The sequence below is a fragment of the Gekko japonicus genome, unplaced genomic scaffold, assembly GCF_001447785.1.
Source record: "Gekko japonicus isolate JY-2015 unplaced genomic scaffold, Gekko_japonicus_V1.1 scaffold863, whole genome shotgun sequence".
NCBI lineage: Eukaryota > Metazoa > Chordata > Lepidosauria > Squamata > Gekkonidae > Gekko > Gekko japonicus.
Genome location: NW_015167563.1, coordinates 615,970 through 631,650, shown reverse-complemented (window position 1 = coordinate 631,650; position 15,681 = coordinate 615,970).

Here is a 15,681-nt window from a genome sequence, read left to right as displayed (position 1 = left end):
CTGTCCTCGGAAGCCTCCAATTCCTTCAGGGGAGCTGATCTCTATAGTACAGAGATCAATCTTAATTCTAGGAGAACCCTAGACTTCACCTGGATATTGGTAGCCATAAAAACATTACAGGGTTTCACCACTCTGTCCATATGTTGTGCACACTTAAAAAACACGCATCAAAACTTAAGCTATATGAACTGTAGAGAAAGGGCACTTTATATCAAAATGGAACACTTTGCATAAATAGCAAAAGATGAAGACAGAAAGCTTATTGCTAACTAAGAATAAAGCCCGTTGTGGAAATAAATACAATGAGCTCTAGAAAGAGGCTCTGGGTGGGGCCCTGGCCTTGGGCACTCAGCGTCAATTTGCTGTGGTGACCTCAGCAGGGTATAATAACACAGAGCTTACTGTTTTCTCTGGGGAAACTGATCATTGCCATCTGAAGAGCAGTTGCAATTCTGAGTGATCTCCAGCCCTCCCCTGGAGATTGGCAACAATGGTTTCCCAGGAGGAAATGGCTGGTTTGGAGGGTGGAGTCTATGGCATTGTACCTGCCTGAGGTCTCATCCCTCCTCAAACCCTACTCTCTCCAGGCTCCACCCTTCAAATCTCCAGGAATTTCCCAAATGAGAAGTGGCAACCCCATTTCCTTCCCAGCCAACCATCAACATACCATTATCTGCCCCTCTGACTTCAGCTTTCCATCTCTTCCCTGCAGCCTCTACCTAGGAAAACTACAGTCTTTCTCTGCAGCAGGGACCCAAGGAGGAGGGGACCGACCTCAGCAGGCTATAATAACACAGAATCCACCCTGCAAAGCAGCTGTTTTTCCCAGGGGACCTGATCTCTGCCATATGGAGAGCAGTTTTAATTCTGAGTGATCTCCAGCCCTCACCTGGAGATTGGCAGCAATGGTTCCCCAGGAGGAAAAGTACAGTCTTTCTCCACAGTGGAGACCAAAACAGCTTACATCATTCTCCTCTCCCCCTTTTGATCTGCACAACAACCCTATGAGGTAGGTTAGGCTGAAAGTCTGTGACTGGTCCGAAATCACCTACTCAACTTCCACGGCAAGAACCTGGGTCTGGCAGACCCTGCTCTGAAGCACTAACTGCTACGCCTAGGGTAGCCAACCTCCAGGTGGAGCCTGATGATCGTTGGGTATCACAACCAGGGGTCATTTGGGGGGGGGACGCGGGGGGACGCCATCCCCCCGGGTGAGGTGCGGGAGGGCGGGGCCTGGAGCTCCCTGCTGGTGCCCGCTGGAGGTCGCCGCCGGCTGTGGGGAGGACACACTTCCGGTGATGTCAGGGGGTGTGGCATATGCTAATGAGTTATGCTAATGAGTCCCCCTAGCTCTTTTTCTACGAAATGACCCCTGATCACAACTGAACTCCAGACAACAGACCTCTCCCCCCCGGAGAAAAAACCTGCTTTGGAGGATGGCATTCTGTTCAGCTGAGGCCTTTCCCCTCCCCAAACTCTGGCTTCCGTAGACTCCACCACAGAATATCCAGGAATTTCCCAACCTGGAGCTGGCAACCCAAGTCAGGACTGGCCTCAATGAGTTCCCCACAAAGGCTTGGAAAGCGCCTCCTGCCTTTGCCTTTTTACTGACAGAACCAAGCATGGTTGCCTAGAAACAGCCACTGAGGGAACCATTAGTCCCACAGGAGCCAAGCAGGAGAAGTGTCTTTGTCAGGAGAGACAGCCATTTGGCAGTTTATTCTGTGAGAGAAGAGTGTCAAGGCTGGCAGTGGGTGGGGGAGAGGAGTGGACCCAGCCCCCAGCCAATGCCATGCGAGTACTCATGAGTGGCGGTTGATGGGCCAGTGGCTGATGAAGCCCACTGCACAGCCAATGGGAGAGCTGGAAATGGCCAATACGTAAGGGAATTATATATATAGGATAATGTTCTATTCAGAACCATAACAGGTACTCCACCTTTGGATATACAAACACCAGCATGGATGTTTGTGCAACTGGAGATGTAAGGACAAAACACTCAACACAGGTAACCAAGGGAGGGGGATACCGTGCTTCAAATTTTGACTGCTGCAAATGTCTCCCCCCAATACTGTGTTCTGGCTTAACCCTCAACAGTTGCCAGCATATTTCCCACATGGCAAACATGGGGTAAACTATTTGACTCCTCCCTCTCAGCAGCCACTGCACCCAGCTGAATCAGATGGAGATGTGAGACAGTGAGACCCCCTTTATTGGTCTGCCTGGGACCAGCTACCATTTAGCTCTTCCCCACCCCTCTCCACCTGGTCATTACAGGATAGTCATATAACAGTTAGTGCCTGAATTTGCTTGTTTTCCCTTTCCATCCTTTCCCCCTTTTGGTTATGTGTATCATATTGTAGGTGAAGTTCTGAATAGTAAACCACCGCGAATGCAATCGCAGACAGGTGGTATGTAAATACATCAAAGAAACAAAATACAGTTTAGAAAGTGTCCCCCCCCCCCAGCTCTAAGGGGTGATGGCAGAACATCCTGCCAATGCTGGTGAGATGTAATGCAAGTGGAGGAAACAGTGACCACAGCCATATTTTGGGATGACAAGAAGCTATTCCAACCACTGCTACTACTGGTCAAATCCACATGACACAGGCTTGCAGGACCACAGTCCCATGTATAGTCTCAACAAAATCTGCAGACAGATTTCCTATACAGTTCTCTACAAGGGATGACTATAGTTTGTCCCCCAGAAGGTAAAGCCCTGAGGGGTAAAGACATAGAAACTGGAGGAATCCCTAGGTAGTGCCACTGTTTCAACTCTGCATCTCCCCACAGGTGCAGAGTGCTTGAACCCACATGCTCTTTGTTACCATTGCAGAATATGACTCGCAAGTGTAGGCCTACAGTACTCGCGAGGGAGGATGCTCACCCCCCATTTTCTCACTGGGCCTGCACCCAGCGCAACTTCAAGGCCTCTGTGTCCACTGCCTGCAGGCCCAGAGTGACTCCCAGGCTGCGCCACCAGTGGCAGCTTGCCTGATGAGTCTCACGGGCTGTGCTGGTGGCAGCATGCCCAGCACTGCTCCTGGGCTGTGCTGGTGGTGACATGGCCAGCATGTCTCCTGGGCTGCGGAGCCACCACTAGGCCCAGTGCAGAGCTCCAGGCTACATAGTCACCTTTGCTACTGGACCCAGTGTGGAGCCTTGGGTTGTGCAACTGCCACCTCTGGGCCCAGTGCGAGGCCCCACGCTGTGTAGCTGCCACTGCTGCCAGGCCCAGTGCAAAGCCCTGGGCTGTGTAGCCACCAGTGCTAGATCCAGCACAGCTCCCTGGTGCCATCACTGCCAAAGGTAAGTGCATTCTCTGCACTTGTGCGGGTAACACTACTTTACTTTGGGGGAGATTTGACCCCCACTTTTTAAAATTGACAGGTTTTTCTGCAAACCTGGAGAGTGCCCCAAGTTTGTAGAAAAATCTCTTTAGCTTCCACGTGGTCTCGATCTGCAGATTTAGCTATCCACAGATGGGGGCCATGGGTGGATAATAGTATATAGATTACTGCCTTGTGGCATACATGACAGAGAGATGGAGAACAAGGAGTATTGAGCTAAACAGCAGGCAACATGAACAAACTTCATGAATACAGTCAGGGGATGCTAGACAGGAATGTGCAAGGCAAAATGATTGGTGTCTAAGGCATCTGGTGCACATGAACAGCTCAATTCCAGTGAATTGCTTAGATGGTATAAAATTTCAGGTGTGCCTGGAATGTTTTGCAGAAGTGTCTGGTAGCTAGCCACAAGCAGGGCTTTTTCAATCAGGGACCTCATACCTGCTACACCTGCACAACCATGCCATTCTCTGCAGACTTTTGTCCCTGGTAGATATGGCTAGTTTTGTTACCAGTCAAATTTTCCAAATGCCCCATGATGCTGTGCTTTCCCTTCTATGTCCAGTTGTGTGCATGTTTAGAGGGATTCTCTGCACTGTGTGAGGTATGGGCTCTGGTCCTGCCTCTTCCTTCTATGCTGCTGCTGAGTGAATTGTTGCCACCTAAAAGGTGTGCTTTGCTTTCTTCCCAGCTTCCCTCTTGATAGGATGCCCTTGGTGAATGTTCTCTTTACTGGCCAAAGAAGGTATCACACGTTCTCTTGCCAAATAAATGTGAAGCATCTGGGTAATGTGGTTGACCATCTTTTCCTCTCTGTGTATCTGACAGTCATTTTCTGACTATCTTTTCATAGTATTACAGGGGTTAAACTCCCCCTTACTCCAGAAGCGCTCTTCCTTGAACTCTGGCCCATTCCATTAGCCACACACCACTCCAAGCCAACCGTTGACATCATGATCTATACGGCAAAAAATGATATTGCCTCATGTTGGCGCGAATCCTACCCCCCCAAACTGAAGCTGTGGTTCAGAAAACTGTGGGAGACATACCTGATGGACAATATCTCTGACAAAATTAACAAATCCCTATTGAAACCAGTCAAAACAAACTTTGATAGCAAATGGTTCCCAATATTAGAATTTCTATCACAGCATGAATTCATATCACCAGAATGGAAACAATTGCAGAAATGGCTCTAAACACCAACCCTCTCAAAAAGTATACCATATTGTATTCCTATTGCTTTAATAATTTCTCTTTACCTTAATGATATGAGTTACCCTCTTTCATGACGATTTAATGCACTAAAGGAGAAATCCGTGATACTTCTCCACATAAAAATACACTGTTGATTTATTATTCATAGATAGTTTTGTTGAACTGCTGAATTAAATTATGCTTTATCATAGTTGTAGTATATTTCACCTTAAAATGTAAAATCTTTTGCATTGATGTGTTACTTTAATGTTTACTCAACTTACAATAAAAATTATATATATTATATATTCCCTATATATATAGGGAATGTCTTTGCAGGACAAGATTTGAACAGGCATCTCACAGAAGCACAGTAGATCAGACTCTTGCTTGGCATGCCACAATTCTCCTGAGAGTGTGGTGACTGCTTTATTTCCTTTCTTCCTTTCTTTTTCTGTTCTCTGAGTGGGCGAGGGCCGGGTAAGGTCCAGTATACTGGCAAGCATTGATTGGTTGCTTCCACATACGGCTGCCATAGGGTTTTGTCAGTATGCTGCTCCGTGACTGGTGGATGGGGGAAGCATCACTGTGGACTGCAGTAACACTACTGTGTTCTTGGATCTTTGGAGTTGTGTCTGTTTTGCCCCTTTCTCTGTAAAAAGAGCACAGGATATCAACTAGCAGTATCACACCAGGGTCAGAAACATGCCAGCATCTGGTTCTTTAGGACTGAGCTGCCTGGATCCTGGAATTTACCTTCAAATATTAATTTATTTATGTTATTTATAGTTCACCTTTCTCACTGGGGCTCATGGCAGATTACCCAGAGTGAGTCAATCCGATCAACAGGATAGGAGGATGAGCTATGCCATTGAACTAGTTTGTTTTCTTTACTACAAAGTGTGTGTGGATAACAGCATTTAGGATCCTTTAAATTTGGTTTGTGCCTTCTGGACCCATTCAAGAATTCTTTGGCATCCGAAAAGGTCCCAGAATCTGCAAGGAAACAAAACACCCTAGGATTTTAAAATCTAATAAATTTTCCTTATTTCTACTTCCAGCCAGAAATTTTGGAACTGTTTTGTATGATGATGGTTAAGTACCCTCTGGTGGAACACCTCAGTATAGCAAATAAAATGCCCACTCCCACTAATCTGGGGGGGGGGGGACAGCAACAGGTTGTATCATATACAATATGCTAAATTATGCATTATCAGAAAACAGGATTTCATTGTCCAAGTACAGTGAACTTCAGGGCCTCAGGCTGAGGTCTTTCACATCAGCTCCTATTTGATCCTATTAGATGCTGCCAATTGAACCTGGGCACAGTCCAGTTACTGACTAGTGGTCTGATTCAGTATAGGGCAGATTCATGTGTTCAAATGAAGACTACTCTATAAACTGGCAGAAGATAAAGTCACCCAATGGCAACATTTCCTGATAATTTCCCCAAGGTGAAGCTTTCTTGTGAATGTGTCCCCATGTGGACAGATTAACAGTTATCCATATCTTGTGAGACAATAAACAACTAAATCTATATATCTAATTCCAAGGCACCCCCTGCGTTCGGATATCTAAATCCGCACATCGGGGGCACCTGGGGAGCAGGGAGATTTTCCTGCGCACGAGGGGCAATGCCCAGGTGTGTAGAAAAATCTGAAAACTGTAAAAAAAATAGGGGGAATAATTAAATCCCCCCAAAAGTAAAAGAGCATTCCCTGCGCATGCGCAGGGAATGCTCTTAGAATGGCTTCGCCACTGCCACCACCAGAGAGGGGGAGGAGGAGGGGGAGAAAGGTTGGCCGGCGGGCGGCTGTAAGCTGCTCAGCCTCCGCCGCCACCTGGGGGGGAGGGAGAAAGTTTGGCGGGTCGGTGAGGCCTCGCCGCCCTGGGTAGGTAGGTAGGGAGAAAGTTGGGCAGGCCGGCGAGGCCTCGCTGCTTCCAGGGAAGGGGGGAGGAGGGAAGGAGGAACGGGGGAGAGGTTTTTTCAGCAGGCCAACAAGGCCTCGCTGCCACTGCTAGGGGAGGGGGGAAGCTTGGAGGGGCACGGGCCTTGCCGTGGGTGCCAGAGATGGGGGGGACAGGGGAGAAGGCTCACCTGCGGCTGCTTCCTTCTCCTGTGGAGCTTCTCCTCCCCCTCATGAGTATCGCAGGTCCCCCTGCTTGTTCTTTATAACTGTTATTTCCTCAAGATAAAGTTTCAGCTCGCATCAGTGTGTATGTGGCTTTTTCTCATTTCAGTCTCTATTGTAGTGATAAAAAATGCATTCGTTAATAACAACACTGGAGGTTTCTAGGTGAAATCTCCTTTGGTGATGTTTTATGAATCGGAGTTTTTGTTTTTTACCCAGCCTACTCTACATGCACTGAAACTCCTGGCTATTCCCAGTTGGTATGACCATGATGAACAAATAGCAATTTTTCTTTGCCAGTCACCATAATGCCACCACTGACTTGTATTATATAAATGTGACAATATTGGTACTTATAAACATCTCAGCTTGGGAAAAACTAGAAGGGAAAGTTATCACAGAGATTTCCTTCTGGTTAATGACCACATAAACTAACTTTTAATCCATTTTTCCATAATTCATAATATGATTATTATTATTATTTTTTGATGCACTTATATTCCCTTTCCTCACAAGATTGGCCCCCAAAGCAGCTATTCTGTCAAGCTTCGTTCGCAGCCCTGGAGTCGACCCGCCCATGGCCGTGGCATCGGCCCTGGGAGTTGGAGAGGGTTCATAAAGGAGGAGGTTGCGGAGGGGCTTCAGATAGGCAGGGGACGGGGTTATGATCACCCCAGAGATCCCTCTGCCAACGTGCACAGAACACCTTTGGTCTCCCCCCTGTCTTTCTCTCTGTCTCGTTCTTTCGCACTTTCCTCCTCCCCGGCCCGTCTGCTTCTCTCTCCTTTTATACCCCGCCCCACTCCCAGTGCAGCCTGTAATCCCCGCCTCCTCTATTCCCGGTCTGGCCCCGTCCCCCTTGATAAGCCTGGACGCCTGCTAGTCGTTCCAGGCGTGGTTGTGGTTGTGCTGGCGGTGGTCCTGGCGGCCCAGGGGCCGTGCTGCCGGCACCATGGCTTCGTTTCCCCCTCGTTCCTGCCCTCAGCCCTCCCTCAGTGGCATCCGCTCTGCCACTTCTTGGGATAGAGCTCTGAGGTGAGCGACCGAGGGGCTGTGCTCTGCCGGCATTGCTGTATCTCCCTGGGTCAGCGCTGGTCATTTCTCCCGGGGCTCCCCGTGGCAAGGCGCCACACTGCAGCCCCGTCAGTCATCGTGGTATCGTCGCTGCCTTGCTCCTCAGCTGGTCCTCGGGTGACTGGCATGGTCAGGGCATCCCTGGGGGGTGGGGTCCTCGTCCCGAGGCCGCTGGACCGGGACATATTCATCAAAAGAGATAGTTTTCTGTCTTTTTCCAAAGATATTTGTGTTTAGCTGTTGTAGATTTTCCGGGTTGTATGGCCGTGGTCTTGTCATTGTAGGACCTGACTTTTCACCAGTAGCTGTGACTGGCATCCTCAGAGGAGTACTCTCTGTGTCAAGCTGAGAAGATGGAGTACTCTCTGTGTCAAGCTGAGAAGAAAAATGGTAGGCACGTAATTTATATCTACTCAGGAAGGTGGAGTAGGGCTGAGTCATTATCTTGTAGGAGTTCCCCAGGCTGTGAACATGCTAATGGAGGAGCTTTCCTGAGGCGGTTCTTTTGTATATCGATTGTTTCCTGAGGAGGTTTCCTGTTTCCTGAGGACGTTCTTTTGCAACTGCACGATGTCCCCAATGTGATGATATCACTCAGAAGTGACATCATCACATTGGGGACGTGCTTGAATCCCAAGTGGCAAATTTGCTGGTTGGAATTCAGGTGCCCCACCCTCCAAAGCATTTAAAGAGTCCCTTTAAATGCTTTTGGACAGCAGGGGTCATGCGCACCTGAATTGCCGCTTGGGATTTAGGTGTGCGTGGTCCCCGCACTCCAAAAGTGTTTAAAGGGTCACTTAAAATGCTTTTGGATAGTGGAGGCTGCACACGCCTGAATCACAAGTCGTCAGGCATGCATGGGCCCCCACTCTCAAAAAGCATTTAAAGGGACCGTTTAAATGCTTTTTGAGGAGTGGGGACCCACGCCCCTGAATCCCAGTCAGTGAACTCGCCACTTGGAGTGCTGGCGTGCAGCCCCCCCTCTCCCTCCCCTCCTCCAAGATTTAAAGGGCCCTCCAGCTGATTGGTGGGCTATGTGCCCTCACTGATCAGCTGGAGGGCTCTTTAAATCTGGCAGGAGGGAAGGGAGAGGGGTGGTAACGGGTGGCTGCTGTTGCGGGTGGGGGGCAGAAGCCCCTGAAATCAGGGGATCCCCTGCCCCTACCTGGGGACTGGCATCTCTATTTTGGGAGAATGACAAAAAGTCGATGGTTTCAGACCATTTGCTTTAAAAAAAGCCCCTGCTTGACCAAGAAAGTAAAAAAGTGCAAAAGTGCAAACAGTGGTCAACTTAAACAAAAAAAACCCAAAGCCCCACAGTAGGAGATGTCTGTCAGATCTTCAAATCTGACTTCAGGGTGTATTTTTGCTTTGCTTTTCCTGTATAGCTGCCAAGAAAAAAAAGAAAGAAAGAAAGAATGCCAGTTGCTGGCCTTTGATACATATCGTGCAGTATCTTGGCTTGGATCCATCAGCCATTTCCATGGAAGGGATTTCTGCCCATCAAGTGTGATTTCCTTGCCCATACTGCTTTGATAGATGAAGGCCCCCATGAATAGCACAGGGGAATCTGCATTGTGAGGGAGGAAATCAGCAAAAAAACCCTACCAAAAACTTCCCATCTACAGAATCTAAATCCTTTTTTTTTTGGTAATTGATTACTCTTGATTTCCTCAGAACTGAGCCCACATGATAGAATTGAGAGAAAGCTTTTTTCTAACCACTGGTTTAGCTCCAACCAACGTTTCCACTGGTGAAAAAGGAGGAGGGATCCCCGCTTTGATCACCCAAAAAGGCTATGTTGGGGACTGTGCAACTTGCATGGACAAATGTCACGTGTAATAGGGGCTGTAGTAAGGAAAGAATCAAGCTGGATTTAAAACTATCTGGATCCAGAAATGTTTTGTGAAAATATATAATGAGTCGTTTCACTGTTCACTGTTGCTTCTTCCTACACAATGGAACAAGGCACAGCCAATTTTGCTGTGGGGAAAGTGAGTTGGGAACCCAAATCCAACTTATTTCATAGCATGTAGTTCAGCCCTCAACCTACTAGTATGGCAGCTTCAGATAACAAAGTGTAGTATGTATGTTTAAGCAAAATGTAGTACACGTTTCAGTAGACAGTGGAAAAATTCTCAGTCAATGGAAACAAAGAGCTTTTATGGTCCCTGGGCCATTTCTTATATTGTTCCACATGATCATGTATGTGCATGAGCTGAAAAGCTGGTGTGAAATAAGATGTACCCCAGGGAAAGTCAAGACTTTCATTTTCAGGTCCAGTGAAATACAGATTGTTATAAAATTCTAGAAGAACAGCCAAGTTGATCTGATGCAATGGATGTAACTGAGGCAGCTTAATTATACCAAGGCAGCTGAAAGTCTAGCAATATTACGATGGCATGAGCTTTTTGCAGGTAACTGCCTACTTAATTAGATGCTATGAGACACACAGTTCAGAAGAGGGCAGCACTAAGCAACCTTTAAGTGACTTTACCTTGTGTTCTATTTATAACGGTAGATCTTTGGTTTTTGGAAAATCTAGTAAAAGAAACTGTTCATAGTGCCTGTTTTTATTATTACACCATAATCTCAGTGAGCAAGGATTATATTCACCAGAAATAATTTAATTGGCTAATTTAAACTATTACAGCTGCATACAATCATAAAGACAAATTAATAATTACTTTAAAGCTACTGTTAAAATATGCCTGGAGTATCCTGGACCCTTTGTTTCCTAATTAGTCATGAGGCGGACTAAGGAAAGCAGCAATTTTACATATACATAGCATGAGAGTCACTTTCTTTAGTAGGCAATGGACCGCCCCCCCCCCCGGGTTTCAAGTTTTTTTCCTGTTTGCTCTTATCAAATATCTCAATTTCTGTACAATCTGGTTTGTCATTGGTTTGTTAGAGCGCCGTTACAAAGAACACAGATAATAGCTTAAAATACCTCAGTTATTATTGCTTTGAAAAACAACAACAAAGTATGTCATTGCCTTCTTTACATAACAAGATATCAGACTCATTTTCTCTTTTTTAAATTAAAAAGAACAAGGAGTAAGTGAAGATATTTCTGTATTTTTTTCTTAAAGAAAATTTGTCAAACTGTGGGAGACAGAAATATTTAGAAAACATTAAATGAAAAGCAAATTGCTTACGTTTGCAGACTTCTGCTAGCATCAGTTAATTATTTATTAAAATAACTTGTAACTATCAACATTTTTTTCAAGCCTATTAAAGTACATTGTTTGAAACAAGATTGAAACACTCCAGTTTCCTTTAAAAAAACATAAAGCACACACTACATTTCTATATTAGCTACTGTGAACAACTGTGCTTAACAGTAGAATGACAGATGTGTGAATTGCTTTGTTCCCCCTCACCCCATTCGCCACACTTCATGCAAAATGGTTTTGATTAGACCAACATTTCAGAATTAAATACTTTTATCTCTCTCAGCTTCCTTCTGCTAATTGCTGATGATTCTCTCCCACAGAATCAGAAAGCAAAATTGCTTCCAGGGGTAATGGTTTCTTCAACCAGGGATGCATTTGGCCCAATAGAATATGTTGACTCTGGAAAAGCTATACAATTTTATTGCTATTCTGTAGTATGATGACAGAAAAAAATACTAAAGCCACACACACCATTACCTGTCCTGCTTCTCTCTCCTCAGCTGCTTTTTGACTGTCTGAGCCAGCATGGTTTTGAAAAGGTCACATTCATCCCTTCTCCCTGTTTCTTCCCACTGCAATTAATATTGATAAGTTTGCCGCAAGTGTGGCTCAGCAAGTGACAGATTATTTCACAGAGCAGGCTGGGTGCAGCTGGGGGTGGGGAGAGGATGGGAACATCAACCGGTATCTTTAAAAGGCCCCCCCCCAAAAAAAAACACCACAGAAAGGAAAGCAACATTTCTCTCTTGATTTTTCTATTTGTTGAGCCTTTATCCTACCTAAGAAGCAACTAGTCAGGAGAAACTGAGGGTTTGTCTCAGGAGGGAATTTCCCCCCAAAAAAACCCTCAGAAGAAGACAATAATTATTAAACCATTGTTGGGGGAGAAAAAAATCTAGAAAAATATGACTGGTCTAATTATAATATTTCCAGTTTTGGATAAGGGGATTGAGCAGGTAGTAGAAGAGTACTATCAGGATTTCTTGGATGACACAGCTGCTCTTAATTTATTTTAGTGTGGTTTCAGGCCTAATCTTGAGACTGAGGCAGCTTTACAGTCATAGGTGGAGTTATACCGTAAGTGTCCATTTTAGTCACAGAACCACAGAGTTGGAAGAGACTTCGTTGGTCATCTAGTACAACCCCCAAGTCAGTGGGCTTAAAAAAGGACAATCTCACTTTCATATGGACAAGAACAAATCAGTCCTCTTGGTTTTACTTGTCTTCAGTCTTTGACATAATCATTCTCTCCTTCAAAAAGTTTAGAAGCTACAGTAAGTGTGAGGAGATACGACACTCTAGTGTTTCAATCTTTCTTGGCTGAATGAATTCCAAGAGCTGTAATTAGGGATACCAGATCAACTATTTGTGATTTATCCTGTGGAACACCATAAGGTTCTGTTCTTTCCTTGATACTGTTTAATATCAGTCTGCTGAACAAGGTTGTCTGCAGTTTTGGGGTTGGGTGTCATCAATTTCCTGATGACATTCAGCTCAATATTTCTTCTCTGTGCGAACAAACTCCCTAAGGACAGTTAAGCTATCTCTGAACTGTACCAAATCGCTTTATTGAAAAGAATTGTTGTAAGCTGCCCTGAGCCCACCTCGGCAGGGAGGGCGGGATATAAATAATAACAATAACAATCAATAACAATATAACTCACCTTATCTGCTAAGAAGGCGGCTCTAAGTGTCTGACAAAAATACCCCCCCAAAAAACTATCAAGGTAAGCAACAGAAGAGAGAAGAGAAGGAGAGATTGGATTTATGCCCCACCCTTCACTCAGAGTCTCAAAGGGGCTTACAGACTCCTTTCCCTTCTCCTCCCTACAACAGACACCTGTGAGGTAGGTGGGGCTGAGAGAGCTCTGACAGAAACTGCTCTTTTTCAAGAATAGTTGTGCCAGAACTATGGCTTGCCCAAGGTCATCCAGCAGGTGCAAGTGGAGGAGTGGGGAATCAAACCCGGTTCTCCCAGATTAGAGTCCGTGCACTTAACCAAGTAGAAATGAAATCTTCTTGTTAAATACTACAAAAAACCCACTACCTTAACAAAGTGACGTTGTTGATTTATTTAGTACATTTATATTCCTCCCTTCCTCCAAGGACCTTGAGGCACTTGCACATTGTTTTTTATGCCCCTCCATTTTATCATCTCGACACCCTGTGAAGTAGGTTAGGCTGAGAGAGGGTGACTTGGCACATGGTAATTCAGTAAGCTTCATACAAGAGTGGAGGTTTGATCCTGGGTCTCCCAGATCCTAGTTCCACTCTAATTGCTAGACTCCAGTGGCTCAGAAGTAAGTCAAAGAAAGCCATCTGGGAAAAAAGCTTTGTTATGTGTTTTTTTCTAAAGACCACTAGAGATGTTCTTCTGACCTCCACTGATAAACAGTTCAAGAAGAGTGGCTTGCAACATATAGATTAAAAACTTTAAGTGCATAAATAACAGATCCGATATGGCAAAAGTGTAAAATATAACATCAGGAATGGCCGCAGCCAAAAGTGATTAAAGGCAGCAATAAATGTTAAAACCACAACAGCTATAAACCCAGTAAGAGTATAAAATCAGTAGTCAACAATAAAACCAGTAGATAAAAACCCAATAGTGGCCTTGGCCACACGGGCAGGAAAATGCGGGGTGGAGACGTGGCTGTTTGCCCCAGAGCAAACTAACACGCGACTGCGCAATCAGGCGTCGGGTTGAGGTCCCGTCGAGCTCCCGTGGTTACGGGGGAGGTGCTGATCACAGGACGCGGCAAAGAAGCGGAGCGGCGCGCCAAACGGGGTTCTGTTCTGTTCTGTTTTTAAAACTGAAATGTGTGCATGCTTGGGTGCTTGTGCGCATCTGTGGAGACTTGGGGGAAAAAACCCTTTTTGCTAGCGGACATGGACGGGCGCTGGAACTACCACTGGAAACGCGATCAGATGCCCGCCGTTGCCCCGCGGTTTCCGGAAACTAGTACCTCCGAGGTACTAGTTTTTTACCCCGCATCTTCGGCGGGAAGCCTCGGGTGCGCCACGGGAGCTCTACGCTTCCCAGATGTTGTGGTGTGATCGCGCCCAGAAAATCCGCCTATCTTCCGTCTCTCTAGCGTGCCTAATGACCGGGGCCAGTGAATGTTAAAGAAACGAGTCCATGAAAGAGAAATACCTAACATTCTTCAGAATAAGGTCATTTAAACAGAAAGTTGGAATGCCAGGAGCAATGTTCCTCCCTGGTGAAGCAATTCCGTACTTTAGTGACCATAACAGAAAAGATCCCAACTTGCATATCTCCCAGTGTCTAGCAATGCAGAACAAGACCCCAACAACAACCTGGGGGGGAAATGTATTGTCCCTTTAATAGAGGCTGAATGTGTGGAATGGGCAGCTGAAGCTTTTCATGGCATGGAGGTAAATAAAATCACATGGTAAATAATATCCTATTAAGTCTTGGTTAAAGGGGCAAGAGATTTTTCTTTAGTCACTTGGTAACCCTAGCTATTAGTGAGTAGAGTTGCCTTGAGGAGAAAAAGCACTGTTCTTTTAACAGAGGCTTAAAGCACTATTTACCAGGTTATTTTATTTACCTTCATTCCATGAAAAGCTTCAGTTGTCAATTGCCACACACTAAGACTATTAGCTGCGCAGGCTCAAGTGGTTAAGACACTGAACTGCACGCTGTGGAAGGTCAGTAGTTCAGCAGTTCGAGACCCGAGTTTGCCGCATGACGGAGTGAGCTCCCATCTCTAGTTCCAGCTCCTGCTATCCTAGCAGTTCGAAAGCAAGAAATTGCAAGTAGATAAATAGGGACCACTTCGGTGGGAAGATAACAGCGTTCCGTGCACCTTGGTGTTTAGTCATGCTGGTCACATGACCACGGAAACGTCTTCGGACAGCGCTGGCTCTTCGGCTTTGAAACGGAGATGAGTCTGATTCGACTGGCTTTCGAGCAAGGGAACCTTTACCTTTTAAAGACTATTAAAGGGACATGACATTCTTCCCCAGACTTACTGGCAACCCTACTCATGCCAGGCAATTATAATCCTAGATCATTGTTAGTAGCACAACAAGCTTTCCGGATAAAGTTATGGTTACTGTGGGGATGCAAGAGAACAAGCTTGGGGAAGCATACATGCACAACTTGATCTCTGCCATTATGCCATGGCCAGTTCCTCAAAGTCTAATGTTTCCTAATTTATTCTGTTTTCAGAGTTAGTTGTTTATTCCTTCTAGATCTGCAGTCTTTGATTCCTTTGGAATGGCCCATCATCCCCAGTGATGAAACCAGCAATATACATAAAATGGATTGGAAAGATGATGTGGAAAGCTAAAACCCTATGGAACAGAAAAGGTTTAATTTATATATGGTCTCTAGCTATAGAGGGCTGAGATGTGTCCCTTCCCATAGGTATATCTGAGTATAATGTCAGAACCAGTTGGTAGTGATGGGCCACTTAACTGATTGACTGCCTTTCACTCCCTCCACAGAGCTATGTTTCTCCCATTTTCATTAAGCTGATTACCACTGGCTGCTGCTTATTACTTCAGCAAACCTTATTATGCACCTCCCCTGCATGTCGTGTGGCTTATGACAGGAGCAATGAGCAGAGAGATTGTGAATTCCTAGGAGCGCCCCCCCCCCCCCTGCAGCAAAAGCAGCTACAGAACTCACTGGCCACCCCATCAAGAATCCCATCCCAAAGACACAACAGAATAGTGTAGGGACATATAGCAGAGGGATTGTGAATTACTAGGAGAGCCCCC